Raw genomic sequence first — 15,580 nt, forward strand, 5'->3', positions numbered from 1 at the left:
TTCAACTTCCAATGGAAACACCTGACCATGAAGCAGATGAATTCGACTTCAACACTGGTAACACCTTGCCATAAAGCAGATGAATTCGACTTCCAATGGAAACACCTGACCATGAAGCAGATGAATTCGACTTCAACACTGGTAACACCTTGCCATGAAGTTGGTTTAAACACTGGAAACATCTTGCCATGAAGTTGGTTTAAACACTGGATACATCTTGCCATGAAGTTGGTTTAAACACTGGTAACATCTTGCCATGAAGTTAGTTCAAACACTGGATACATCTTGCCATGAAGTTGGTTTAAACACTGGATACACCTTGCCATGGAGTTGGTTTAAACACTGGATACACCTTGCCATGAAGTTGGTTCAAACACTGGATACATCTTGCCATGAAGTTGGTTTAAACACTGGATACACCTTGCCATGGAGTTGGTTTAAACACTGGATACATCTTGCCATGGAGTTGGTCTAAACTATGGATACACCTTGTCATGAAGATGGTCTAAACACTGGTAACATCTTCCCATGGAGTTGGTTTAAACACTGGTAACATTTTGCCATGAAGTTGGTCTAAACACTGGTAACATCTTGCCATGAAGTTGGTTCAAACACTGGATACATCTTGCCATGAAGTTGGTTTAAAGACTGGATACACCTTGCCATGGAGTTGATTTAAACACTGGATACATCTTGCCATGAAGTTGGTTAAACACTGGATACACCTTGCTATGGAGTTGGTTTAAACACTGGATACATCTTGCCATGGAGTTGGATTAAACACTGGTAACATCTTGCCATGGAGTTGGTTTAAACAATGGTAACATCTTGCCATGAATTTAGTCTAAACACTGGTAACATCTTTCCATGGAGTTGGTTTAAACACTGGTAACATCTTGCCATGAAGTTGTTCTAAACACTGGTTACATCTTGCCATGAAGTTGGTTCAAACACTGGATACATCTTGCCATGAAGTTGGTTCAAACACTGGATACATCTTGCCATGAAGTTGGTTTAAACACTGGATACACCTTGCCATGGAGTTGGTTTAAACACTGGATACATCTTGCCATTGAGTTGGTCTAAACTATGGATACACCTTGCCATGGAGTTGGTTTAAACACTGGATACACCTTGCCATGAAGTTGGTTCAAACACTGGATACATCTTGCCATGAAGTTGGTTAAAACACTGGATACACCTTGCCATGGAGTTGATTTAAACACTGGATACATCTTGCCATGAAGTTGGTTAAACACTGGATACACCTTGCCATGGAGTTGGTTTAAACACTGGATACATCTTGCCATGGAGTTGGTCTAAACACTGGATACACCTTGTCATGAAGATGGTCTAAACACTGGTAACATCTTGCCATGAAGTTGGTCTAAACACTGGTAACATCTTGCCATGAAGTTGGTTTAAAGACTGGATACACCTTGCCATGGAGTTGGTTTAAACACTGGATACATCTTGCCATGGAGTTGGTTTAAACACTGGATACATCTTGCCATGGAGTTGGTCTAAACACTGGATACACCTTGCCATGAGGTTGGTTTAAACACTGGTCACAACTTGCCATGGAGTTGTTTTAAACACTGGATACATCTTGTCATGGAGTTGGTCTAAACACTGGATATACGTTGCCATGAAGATGGTTTAAACACTGGTACCATCTTTTCATGAAGTTGGATTAAACACTCGTAACATCTTGCCATGGAGTTGGTTTAAACACTGGTAACATCTTGCCATGGAGTTGGTTTACACTCAGGTAACATCTTATGACACTTCTTCGAAAAGTTTTCTTACTAGATCAAGCTTTCGCAAACAGTTGATCCTGAGAGATCCTAAAAAGAAAAGGTTAAAATATTCATTGAAAAATGTTAACACTATTTTATAACATATACTGAGTCAAAATAAAAACTTTAAATTTTTAAAAGTAATCCCATATGTGATATGCAACGGAAAAATGTATCAGAGAAGGTAATTTTTAATCATTAATGTCCAAAGAAGGATTTTAATAAACGGTGGTAACCATAATTTGTTCCAAGCACCTACGGTATTCGGTAGTAACATCAACAGTTTAAATCATAAGTCCCAAGCACGAGAATCTGATGGCACACAAGTTCAGTGTTCAGTAGCGTGTATGGCCACCATGTGCGTTGACAACTGCCACACAACGCCTCCGCATGGACCTTGTGATGCTATTGAACACATAATTGGGAAGACGACGCCATTGTTGCTGAAAAATGGTGCCAAGATCTTGCAAAATCCCGTGGTTGGTTCTGGAGAGTGCGCAGACTTCTGCCAAGAGCACCCCAGACGTGTTCGATGGGATTGAGGTCGGGAGACCTTGACGGCCAGTCCATGACGTTGACTCCCGCATTCTGAAGGAAATTCCTTGTCAAAATTGCTGTGTGGGGTCTGGCATTGTCGTGTTGGAAGATCAAACCGGGTCCATGTGCTGCCATAAAAGGCAGAAGTTCTGGTGCCAGTACCTGGTCGCGGTAAGCAGCTGCGTTGAGGTTGCCACGGATGACAAGAAGCCTGGAACGTGCATTGCCACAGAAAGCACCCCACACCATGACACTTCCGCCTCGAAATCTGTCAACTTCCTGTACACAACACTGGGCGTAACGTTCATGACGCCGCCTCCACAACCTGGCCCTACCATCAGCAAATCGAGGATTAAATCGGGATTCATCACTGAAGACGACTTGATTCCAACTCCTCTGAGTCCATCGTAAGTGTCGCTGTGCCCACAATTGACGTTGACGTCTGTGTAACTGAGTAAGAATCGGCCCGCAGTATGGCCGTCGTGCTTGAAGGTGAGCAGTTTAGTTCTCAGACGGTTTCGAACAGTTTGCGCACTCAGTCTACCCCTAAACAGTTCATTTCTGGTTGATGTAGCCGTCAAAAATCGGTTACGGAGGTGACGTAAGACAATCTGACGATCCTCTGCATGTGACGTCACACGTGGTCGACCTGGCCGAGGGCGATCAGCAGTGGTACCCATTTGCTGTAGACGCGTCTGTAAATAATAAACAGTCCGTCGACTACAACCCATCGTCCTTGCGACTTCAGCTACGGACGTTCCCGTCTGCAACATGCCGATGGCACGTTCACGTTGCACACTTGAAAGGCGTGGCATGACAAATGGCCGTAAAGACTTTTGTTTTCTTGTGTTTTTCTTTTTTTGTTAATGACTGCTAACAAATATGGCTGAAAACACGTGCGGTATTATGGCCACGTGACCAGTTGCACGTGAAAAAATACTTTTGCCACTATAGTGCTCTGCACATGATTTTTGATCGATTCACCTGCACAAAAACGGGTGTTATCTGAAGACGATACGTGTCCATTACTGTTTAAATACACAATAAGGGCCCCACAATGATAACTGGTCAAAATGTTAAAATTTTAGGATTGTTAAGTTTTTAATTTGGTTTAGTATATAATGTCAACATAATAACAAATCTTTCAAGAAGTCATTGTTGTGTGAACATATTACACGTTTTGTCTTCATACTATGTTTTCTACTTTTGTATTACATAAATTTTTAAACTGAAATGTGCCATATTCTCATTCCTGATACTGAAGGTACCACATGTAATTTGTTTTATCTTCTGGGTTACATGTGCGCCTTGTGACAGTATAGGTACTTGCATTAATAGGTAGGTATATGCTACAACATTTTCTTTGCGCAGTGTTGATCCAACATACTGACAAACAGCCTAGGCGTCGCTTAGGGGAAACTAGGATCAAGCTTATTGTAAGTAAGATTTTACATTTGTAATGAAATAATTTAATTATCCGGAAGACAACTACATCGAACTCGTGAAAATATTTCCTTTGCCCCCGTCACCAGATGAGAGAAAAATGATATTTCACGAGACACATGGAATATCCTATTTATTATATACTTTGTGTGCAGATTGACTTTGTGTGTAGTTGTCTTCCGGAAAATTAAATTATTTCATTTCAAATGTAAAACCTTGAAATGTAAATGTTCCCTACTTAACACACAGGGACGGTTCACCATCTCTTGTATTTGCGACTTCAAAAGTAGTTTTGTGTTTGCAAAATCTAAAGAAATATAAACAAAAGTATCCAAAAATATTTAGGGTCACGAAAATTCGTTATCATACATTTAGATATGATTGTATACAAAATCAGCTTTAACAAAAAATATTCTTGAAAACTACGAGACCGCTGTTGGAAGCGAAAGTAACAAAAATGGATATAAGTTTAAGATAATTCAGGTATAGAGAGACAATGTCATCTGTTAACAATTGCAGACCACATTTGAATAATATTTTGTTCAAACATATGGTAAATTCATTGAAAAAACATGTTGGTAAATTTAATTGAACTTAACTATAAAAAAACAAACAACAAAAAACTGTTGGCTCTGTTTGTTTTGATATGTAACAAAACAAAATACTTTTAATTGGTTAAAAGGGTTGGGACGTTAAATGTTCATGCAATAAAATATATGAATCAAGTGCACAAACGATTTGATGACAGAGACATCAAAGGCATAAATATAGTAAGACGCTACTTCATTGTGACATAGGCAATGTTAGCTATGACGACTTATCATACTTTATAGTATAGCTGTGATTAAATGTCCCTTTAATGCAAGTTTCAACATTCAAGATATATAACGAAGACTTCGACCACACATGAACTGTCTTGATGAACACCTGATATCGACAGGGAAAGTCCTCCTTGCCTTGGTTGAACTGTAGGCCTCGGGCTGACGCGATGAAACCATGTGACGAAATACGGATATCTGATTGGTTGTTTCCCATAACAATCACAAATCGGCCAACCGCGCCATTAGATTCTACGCTGTTTTCAAGGGGTGTATGCTGGAAATAATTTCTTTTCGGAGAGATTGCGAGTTCTTCCTTCTGATCGTTGCTTGAATTTTCACAAGACGTGAATATTATTGCGTCATATACCAGGTAGGTTTGTCGATATAGTGTGTTATGATCCGTAGACTCGATTGCTGGACACATGTGTGGACGGTGTAGAGTCTCGAATCTGACAAACCACAGGCTCTCTCGCGATGCCATAGCTAAAATTCGGAGAGATGCCGGGCTTGTTTTTTCGCAAGGTTACGAACTATTGCCTACGTCATAGTTGGCAGCAAATGCTGCTTATAAATGGTGATTATTAACTAGGATACTGGGCAACGCTAATTCGGCCGTTTACTGCGATGCAGAGAAGATGCGAGATGTCATTATGTAAATACACGCCTTGCAAGTTGCAGTTGGCAACATCGACCTCAACGCAGCGCCCTGTGGTCCGCCTTGAGGTCACTCATTCGTAAAGGGAAGGCGTTGGGTTCAGCTTGGTCACTGAGGGATACGCTTCCTCAGTGTTAAAGAGTGATAAATGCATACCGAACAACATATCTGAACACAGGCTTGACTGTCTATTTATAAATCCAGCAAATAGATTTTTCAAGACAATGACTGCTTCCCATGTGATACCAGGATGGCGTGACTCATGCCTGATTGTAAACACTCTTATTTTCCAGACAAATGATGTGTATTTCATAAATTAAGGCATAAATAACTCAGAAAATATTACCACACATGAAAATGGAATTTTAGAAAAGCAGCAGCATTGGATGTATTAGGATTCTTAGACATGATGCTTTTTTAAATACCTATGGTTTGTTTGATTTTGTATTAGGGACTGGTTATTTACAATATTGGGCCAGTGTCATCATGGTGTGTGAGAGTGTGTTTTTTTATTGGGGGGTGGGGGTGTAGCAAAAATATATATTTTTTTTATAAATTTGAACATTATTTAGGGACAGCATTTATTATAGGGAGGAGACATGAAAAAATGTTCCATTAAATGGGGGTATGGGTCGGCAAAATATAATACAGTACTAAGACCAGCGCCATCTTTCTGCCCCCCCCCCCCCCCCCCCAACCTTTAATAACTGACCAGTCCCTTATCTTAAATGGATACACAGTATAATGTTTAGATTTGTTGAGTGTATGATGTGTTAAGCTGCAGCAATCAGTACCAACTACAGCTGTTTCAAAGTTTAAGCTGAAATCAGACAAACCATTGCTGAGGGTGTGGGCATCAATTCAATCAATGTTGTTTTATTGTTGTGTATATTGTTTTTGCAACTTTTGGGTCAGAGCCATAATGTATCAAATGTTGACTTAAAAGTTGGGTATTGGTGTTATGTACCAAATTTGTGTGTTGGTGTTGTTGAATTAACAATGATATTTTAGAGAAAAAGGAGTTATTCCCATTTCTATCATGGTGGGAGCGAGATCAAAGGTGGAGACCATCTCACAAACAACATTGGTACTGATAATAGCGGAACAAAAGCCCAGAGCCTGCACATATCTTGGCTGTGTATGTTTTATGATGATAAGTTGGGTTCCATGATGTATGTTGTGTCATGACCTAACTGTGACGTCCCCAAGGTCCAACGTTGGACAACTAGCCCTACACTGATTCACACAGACGACAGTAATAATGATGATAATGATGATGAAGCCTTCTTATTGAGCTGTGAAGAACTGATCTTGGGAGTGCATCTTGCAGGGAAGAATCGGCTCCAAGTCTACTGGCCTGATGCATTCTGTCCCATGTTTAAAAGTTCCTTTGGGAGAGTAAAGAATCAACAATACAAAGTTCCTTTTTGGGAGAGTAAAGAATCAACAATATGTCACAATAAGCACTGTTGTGAATACTTTGAATATTAAAGTGTTCACCTTATATAGGAATAGCATTTATGAATCATGTAATAATTTGTTTAATCATTAATAATATTGTCATAACACTACCTACCTTGAGGTTTTGACCCTAAACTTGACAATCATGGTGATCTTTCTAAAAACATATGTTCAAGTTTCCTGTGAACCAGAAACCTTTGAATGTGGGTTTGAATCCTGGTTCGCACTGATTATGTTTCTAGGTTTGTCAGCACCTTACTTGTGATTGTAGGTCGTCTAAGACCTGCATCACTTCAGGCTTTCCTCTCACAATAAGTTGAAATGCGTTGATATACTGTTAAAAGTGGTGCTAAACCCAACTCACTCGCTATATTAAAAAGATCATCCTCTCAATTGTCTTTCCCCTTCAAGCGACAGTACAGAACTATTGATACATAAACCAGAAATAAACCAGAAATTCATTACCTGTGTACAGAACTCAACAAATATCTAGACTGCATGTTACTTTTAAGGGGGCCTGGGTGGCCCCGTCGTCTAAGGTGCCGCGATTGACTGTGCAGTGTTGCGTCTCTTGGGCATGCCAGAAACTATGATTGTGGGTTCGAATCCCGGTTCGCCCCGATTATGTTTCTAGGTTTGTCAGCACCATACCCGTGCTCGTGGGTTTCACCTCCCGCTTTAAGCTGACAAGCCGTGATAAGACTGGAATACTGTTAAAAGCGGCGTTAAAGCCAACTCACTCGCTCACTGTTACTTTTAAATTTTGGATTGATTTTAGTTAGCCTGTACAACAAATTAACTTTTCACCCTAACATATGACTACTTTAGATATTTTACGAAAAAGATTTGAGTTTGAGGTAACGCTTTCAAAATGTTGAAGTATGATTACAAGTCACATATGAATGTTTTCCTTTTTGTGTGTAGCTTGTACCCTATAAATTAATGTTTTGTAATATACACCTTTCTGAAAAGTTTATCAATGTCCATTTCTGGTTATGAAGTTTGTGTGTTTGGAACCACATCAAATTTGAAAATCTGAATAAAATGCGTAAGTATATTGAAGGCATAAGCACTGTAGGTCTAAGATGTAAGAACTGTAAGAATCTTTGCTGGGTTTTTTATATGGTAAAGGCTTTGAAAAGGTTTTTATTCTGATGTTGGTATTCTATGTTTTTTTGCATTTGTCTTTCTGGAAACCTGTGGATTGCAGGGTTTCAGAAATGTGCAAGTCTTATTTTAAAGGTGAATTTATTGTTGTGTTATTTCCACATTTTTAGATAATGAAATCCTAATAATGAAAATGACATTGAGCTATGGAGTAGCTGAATACAGGTGGTTTGAAAGCTGAGAAACTGTTTTGAGAGATGCACTTTATTTGCTTAAGTTTTAATGGCAGATTAGTCTGAGATAATTGGTCAGCAAAAGGGACTAACCATTGCAACTTTAATGTTAGCTTTCTGTTTATTTTTCCTTGTGAGAATAAAATTTATATAGTATTTCAATACATGTTTATGTTGTATTTCATTTTCATGAAATGTTGGTGAGAAGGTCTGCTTTAGGTTTATACGCTGGAAGTGATATATTCTTGACTCAGAAAGCTAAAGCCTAGTAAAGGTACACTGGAATCAATATTCAATATTTTCACTTGTTAATCAGTGGGATAGAACACTAACCATATTGATATTGATGTGTGCAGCTACATCCACTGTGCTGTGTATTTCACCTGTCTATTTCATGACTTGTCACCTGAGTGAATGACCACATCGGCATGAAGTGAAATGCACTTCATTGAAGTTTTGATTGTAAAATACAGGTGAGTCTTACCAGAATCAGTAATGCATGGGCAGCAACAAGACACAAATTTCCTGAAACTAAGATTAATTTGATAATGTCGGAAAAGGTATACCACTTTACTTCAAGACTATCTTCTTGTCCAGTTCCTGACATTCTTGGAATGCCACTGAGGTGAGCAAAGACCTTCAGAATACAGTTTAGCTTGTCAAACATGACCATTTGGTGAAGGGATAGGGAAGTTTGCACTGTCAGGAACAACTAAACTGGACTTGCCGATTTGGTTGGTAACCTGCACTGCTTTCAGTGCCCAGATGTCCCCAGGATTGCAATTGCCTCCAGTGTCAAAATGACACTCCACATCTTAAAGGCTGGTACTGTATTTGCTCGGAGTAGAATTATTAGAAATAATGACCAAGTTCAGGTAGATAGTCCTGTCAAGTCCTGTAAGCAAAAGAGCAAAAAGTAGATCTGAACACGGGACCATTCACAAGAAATGTCCATGCTTTGTCTTTTGAATGCACTCCAGGCTACCATTGAAGAGCTGTCCTGGATACCTTATTACATCAGGAACAGATGTCTTCCAGGCTGCTTGTTCCATGGCAGCCATGATGACATTGATGATATGAATATGTTCAGTGAAATGTATGTCCTCTAAACTTTAGTTTATGTTGATGTTCTGTTCGGCACACTGATCAGTGAATGTTTAAGATACTGATCCAAAGCAAGTGGTCCTGAGTGTAACACTAAGGCAGACTTGGTTCAGCAATGTAACATTGGAACTACGGGGATGTTATCGGATACACGTTAGGTGTTTATTTGAGTATTAATATAACAGTCTGATTTTTATGCTTTGGCGTGTGTGAACTCTAATACAGACCTTTCTCTGAAATATCTGATGGTTATCCAAGACATACTTAAGTAAAATATTTCATTCCTCTAAAAGTGGTACAGCTGTCACCTGAAACTGGTGAAGAATGATTCAACTTGTGAAAATACTGATGACTCTTGTTTTCAAATAAAACAATTTTGTTTAAAACTTTGATCTTTGAAATTAGACAGAGCTTGTAGACATCAGGATATTCTGCAGTCCACATCTTCCACATGGGAATTCATTTAGACCAGACATGACTGAAAGTCAAGATTGCAAGAAAACACATGAGAATTTTGTGGTCATCTTATGCCATTTAATTCCTGCTTTCATCACCTTGGTAACTTGGTAAATACCTACTCTAGGTTTATTTTAAGATGCCTTGGTCAAAGGTGAAGGTCATTGTTCATGTTATTACAAAAATGGTGACATTCTGTTTTGGGGGGAATGCTTCCTCAACATGCCATTGCTTACATCAAGTCAAATCAATCCATGGCCATGCTATGAAAAAAAGATTGGTTACATGATAACACATGAAATGTATACTGCATTTGCATGAAACCTGGATGGGGCCCTTGAAAACTTGAGAGTTTTAGTAGCTTTCATGTAAGGTCAAGGTCACAGTGGAAGTCGTATGTAGATTACCTGTCCTGTAAAAGTCCAGGCCCCAAAAAGGTTTTCCTAATCTAACTGATCCACTTTTGAAACCATTGAGCATTTTGGGATAACAATCATATCATGTTGTGGTCAAGAGTTTTTGTAGCGTTCAATTGAGGTCAAAGTCAGAGTGAAAGTCGTTTATTGATTAACTGTCCTGCAAAAAGTCCCTGAAAAAGTTTACCTATAACAACTAGGATCCCCTTTTATCAAGTTGTGGACATAAGCTGGTGCTGTTGCTACTGATGTTGACTTTGGCAATTCAATAATGACATGCTGATAATAATGAACCAACCTTACTGTCTTTTTGGTGACGCAAAACCACAAACAAACTGTCTTTAGATGCTATCTGTGTTGTTAAACTTCAGTTTTTGTCAAAGACGAATGTACATACTTGACAAAGCAATGGCACAATCACCTTCATGGTAAAAAAAGATTCCCGATAAGAAGGTTCAAACTGATTTCAACAAGTACAGATTTTTTATTCATATCTAAGTGAATAGATTAAACCAATCATCTAAGGCAGACCTTTTTTCTTATTATCCTAACAAGTATAAAATATATTTCAAGGCCATTGGTCAATTTCTCACAATGAGGGTGGTAAGGTAGCGTGCTGATTAAAACTTGGACTCGTCAACTGACGCAGGTTTGATGCACAACATGGCCAAACGTGTGATGCCCATTCTTCTTGTCCCGTTTTATTTCATTGATGTATTAATGCTCAGCTAGTTGAGGTATATTTGAGATTTTGTTTTAAGGTTCTTTAGTCATTTTCCTTGCTATCATCAGTTCATGAATTGACTTCCTGGATCTTTCTGTTTGCATGTCTGTTATTTCCTGTTCTCATTGCGCCCCAAATTCATCTTGTAATGGGAGCATGTGTGGCCCAGTTATCAAAGGCGCAGCAGTTTGTGGGCAGAGTCCTTGAGTATGTTTATTGATTTGTCAGCACCATACCCGTGCTCTTCGTGTTTCATCAGAATGGTAAATGTCAAAGACATGAATCATTTTAAGCTTTCCTCCCACATGAAACAAACATGCAGTGATAATGGAATACTGTTCAGAATGATGTTTAAACCAACTCACTCACTCTCATAACTCTTCTCCACCCAAACTTCTGAGGTTATGCGTATTAAAATATTTGAACAACTTGATCATTGTGTTCTAAAATACAGCAAGTGCCATATCTTTTTCCAATACATCTTCAGTTCCATTTTTTTTTTCGATTTAAAAATTGGATATACTGCTCAAAAGAAGTTAAATACCAACTGATTTTTAAAATGACTTGTTATGGCTATTGTCTGCCCATGGCTCAGATTTTTGTAGTCTACACAAAAGAAGTTAATGAACACCCAATTCTTTCATATTACTTCAGTTAATCTGTCATGACATGACAATTAACAATAGTCATGAAATAATCAGGGGTTCCTTGATCTCTTTTGAGTGGTATATATTATTTTTAAATATTTTGATTATGTAAATAAGATCTTTGCTTGGTTCTCTTTTGGAAATTCACTGCTTGGAAGGGGATACTTGTAAAAAACAAGATAAATATGTTGGATATTCTTGTGACCAGATTATGGCTTGATTGAAAGAGAAATTCAAAAATTTTCTCAAAGTACAAAGTCACCAGAGGTAACATGACGTTAATCATGGTTTATTAATTATTTGTTCACTTCTAGATAAAGTAATTCCTAATAAGTAATGGTTGTAAGTACTGAGGGTACCACCCTCCCTCCCCTGAATACCTTCTAATTTGTCTCGTTGCTGAATCCCGATTACTACCTATATGCAAAAATCTCAAAAGCATTGCTGAAAGGATGCAATCTAAAGTTAAATTACTGAGAAAATGTATAGATATCTTAAGGATTTTCTACATACACCATATCTTTTTTGAAATGTTGAATCTGCTTACCAAATACGATTTGATTTGCATCTTGTTTACCACACTGCTGAGTCCAGAATACACCCCCAGCATACAAAAAAAGGGGTTGACAGTTTCACTACTGCCGACAGACTGAGATTGGGATATGAAGCATTTGTTTGTTGCCTTTTAATTTGTTAATGTTTTAGCTCTGTTCATCACCATGGTCAGGTACACTTAAGGTCAATGTTAATATGGATGACATGACACTGTTTTTCTGTAAGGAGCTTAAATTGCAGATATTACAGAGATTGGACAGGGGTCGTTACTATGTCTGTTGCCATGATGGCAGAGTATATTTTTCCATTTGACCTGGTTGCATACAGCTGGACTACGAAGCAGATGTGTCATATTTTTGTAATAATACTCCATCCAGATCAATACGTATGTGCTGTCAGCTTGGAACAAAGCTCAAGTGTCTGAGTAACAGCTTGCCCACTCCATGATCATGATGATACAGGGCTTAACTTTGATCCATGCTTGAGAGAGCAGAAGAGATATTTCATATCGGTCCTACAAGATGTGGCTCAATTTGAGTGAGTGAGCTTAACGCCATTTGCTGTGGATAATAAAAAAATATTTTAGACTCCATCGGGTTTTTTCTGAGTGCAAGGTATCTGCACCAAAAGGGTGCACTATAAGGGGAACCTTTTTGTTTGTGCAGGTTTATGCTGTGAATAGATGCATGCAGCGTTGAGCAATAATCACTCATATCAGTTGTCTTGTGGTGATATCAGTGGGATCATGATTTTTAGATTAAGTGGCAGAAAGACTGATGAACCAGGTTTTTGTTCATTGTGTGGAGCCTTCAGGATGGATGAACTATTTCATCAAAATGTTGGTGCATCTGGTTTACTCATGGAAGCGAATCATCATAACACAACCACCACACTTTTTATGAGATCCATTTACACAGCAAGATGTTAGTGTCACCATCACCATCTGTTAGCCTGTCATGCTGGTATTTCATGTGTGTTGTGGGGCTTTCGGGTAGTCTAGTGGTTAAAGCGTTCGCTCGTCACGCTGAAGACCCGGGTTCGATTCCCGACATGGGTACAATGTGTGAAGCCCATTTCTGGTCACCCGGCGTGATATTGCTGGAATATTGCCAAAAGAGGCGTAAAACCATACTCACTCACTCATGTGTGTTGCCATGTTACATGAGTCACAGGGAGCTCATGTCTGTTCGTAATAGTCAGTTTGTCATTTTTACGACATGTTTACTCTGTATGTCATCCCAAACTCTAAAACAGACTCCCATAACAGAGTCGAAAATTAACATAAAACCCCCTTCAATCCCCTGACTAGTAAAATTCAGGAAGGACTTGTGACATTTCCTTGTGAATTAGCCTCATGGTCCACAGAAGTCTTTTCTGGTTGTGAGCGGTAACTTGAATCAGATTTTCAGGCCTGGCGACTTGGTTGATTTTTTGTCATCATACCGCGATGGCAGGGATCGTTGCACATAATGTCAATAACTGGATTGTCTGGTTCAGTCTTGATTAGTTACAGGCCACTTTCATACAGCTAGAATATTTCTGTGTGTAACATGAAAAAAACACAACCCAAAACTCTCTGGACTATTATGTAAATGTCGACATTGTACCAGATCATTTTTTGGACTAGTGAAAATGATAATTATTTTTAACCGTGCATGGTCCATGTGTTATTTTATGCACAGTAAATATATGGTATATGTAGAAAATGCTTTTTGTTGTTTAGGATGCTTTTTGTTTGCCCTAAATCTATCAATACCCAATCTTTTCCATCTGTATGGCTGCAGGATCGTTGTTTTTGAAGCTTTGCATCGGTTCTCCCTGCGGTGGCATAAGTAATGAGTGCTTAGGGATTCAGATCTTACTTTTAGTGTGGGTACTATATCAGTAGTTCTGAACATAATGTAGTGTTCAATACTCTTTCATGTTGGAGGGTGGTGGGGTAGCCTAATGGTTAAAGTGTTCACTCGTCATGCCGAAGACCCGGGTTCGATTCCCCACAAGGGTACAATGTGTGAAGCCCATTTCTGGTGTCCCCCGCCTTGATATTGCTGGAATTTTGGTAAAAGCGATATAAAACAATACTCACTCACTCATGTTGGATATATTATGAGTGTTCCCATGTATGTGTGTTGTGTAGTGCTTTTCACAGTCTCTTAGGTTGTGGGGTGATACTCTTTTGAAAAATTGCTGCCACTGGTAGGGCAGGACATTGTTACCCTTTTCGCGAACACCTAGTGTCATCACTGATTTTCTTTGATCCACTGATATCATTTTCAGCCTATATATCAATCAGCTAAATGGAATCTGTTTCGGCAGATTATCGATACTTCTTATTTTCTGGCATTGACGTTTTGTATTTACAGATTAGCTGACCCCAAGAATGTAAAGTTGAAAAAAGCATAATCTGAAAGTACTGTTTTCGTGATGTCTAATTCTTTCTTTCCAAATAAAACTAAGCATTAAATTTGTGAAACTGCAAGATAAAATGGGCTTGATGCACATTGTGTAAAATGTCTTTTTTCCTCCCTCCCCGATGTAATACTTTACAGCCGTTTAGATCAGCAAGGGACATCATTGCGATACGGGGACCTGGGTCAAACATGACTCCCATTCTGTTAACTGTGTTCCTAATAATGTTAATTGTGTTCCTGATAATGTTAATTGCACACAATACTTTACCTAATTGTGTGACATGTGTCACCTTTGGACTTGCTCTCTCATATAAATGCTCATGAATATTCATATTGTACTTCAATATTCAGGACAGTGTACATATATTTGTATTGTTTTTACAAATGGTAAACAGCTGTTATTGCTCTCGTAAAGATCATCAACTATTTTTGGTACATCAGGTGCAAGTGATCAAACTTAATCGACCCTCGGTTAACTTCATTCACAGGTTGTAACTTGGAGAAGAGAAAAACACCAAAATTGTATTTTTGATTAAGACTTGCAAAAATCAAGTGAGTCCTTCTCCATGAACGTATGTTGGACAAGAAATATTGCTGATGTGATCTGATTACTCATTTGTCTGAGCACTCGCTGGTTTGTTGCTTAAAATAATAGCGACTACACCACAAAGTTGTCATATGTTTTGATGGGTGCTGACTGATTGTGTCATTGTACTCTGATGTCATGCTCCTGCTATCATCCACTGGCTTACATAAATACACATTTATCATCGTGTTTTTCAAAGTTTATGGCCCCTTGGTACCAATGGATGGATGTGTGAGTGAGTTCGGTTAACAACGCTTTCAACAGTATTCCAGTCAAATGTTGGGGCACTATTGTCCCAGTCTAAGGTGCCATGATTCGTTGTGCAGAGTTGTGTCCCTTGGGCACGCCAGAAACCTATGATTGTGGGTTCGAAGTCGTAAATGCATCACTTCGGTCTTTCCTCCCACATTAAGCTGGCACGCCGTGATATAACTGGAATAATGTTAAAAGCGGCGTTAAACCCAACTCACTCACTCCAGTCAAATGTAGGAGGAAAGCACGAAGCCTCTTCGTATCACTTGCATTTGCTTCAAATAAGGTTGCGTTGCCCAGTGAAAATGATCTGATCGATAATCACGATCTACATTGTAATAAAAAGGGTTTACTTTGCAAATCCTGCCATCGA

The 15,580-nt window shown here is 38.8% G+C and overlaps 1 protein-coding gene across 1 annotated transcript in view; it reads left to right on the plus strand.

Annotated features, from left to right (window-relative positions):
• The first annotated feature begins 4,612 nt into the window (after positions 1-4,612).
• LOC124141115 overlaps positions 4,613-15,580 on the plus strand; it is a 55,438-nt gene continuing 44,470 nt past the window's right edge. Inside the window, exon 1 of the mRNA XM_046509012.2 lies at positions 4,613-4,970. The gene's annotated coding sequence lies outside the window, so the exon portion shown is untranslated. The remainder of the gene's footprint in view (positions 4,971-15,580) is intronic.

The sequence above is a fragment of the Haliotis rufescens genome, unplaced genomic scaffold (genome assembly GCF_023055435.1).
Source record: "Haliotis rufescens isolate VD_foot unplaced genomic scaffold, xgHalRufe1.0.p SCAF_11, whole genome shotgun sequence".
NCBI classification, from domain to species: domain Eukaryota; kingdom Metazoa; phylum Mollusca; class Gastropoda; order Lepetellida; family Haliotidae; genus Haliotis; species Haliotis rufescens.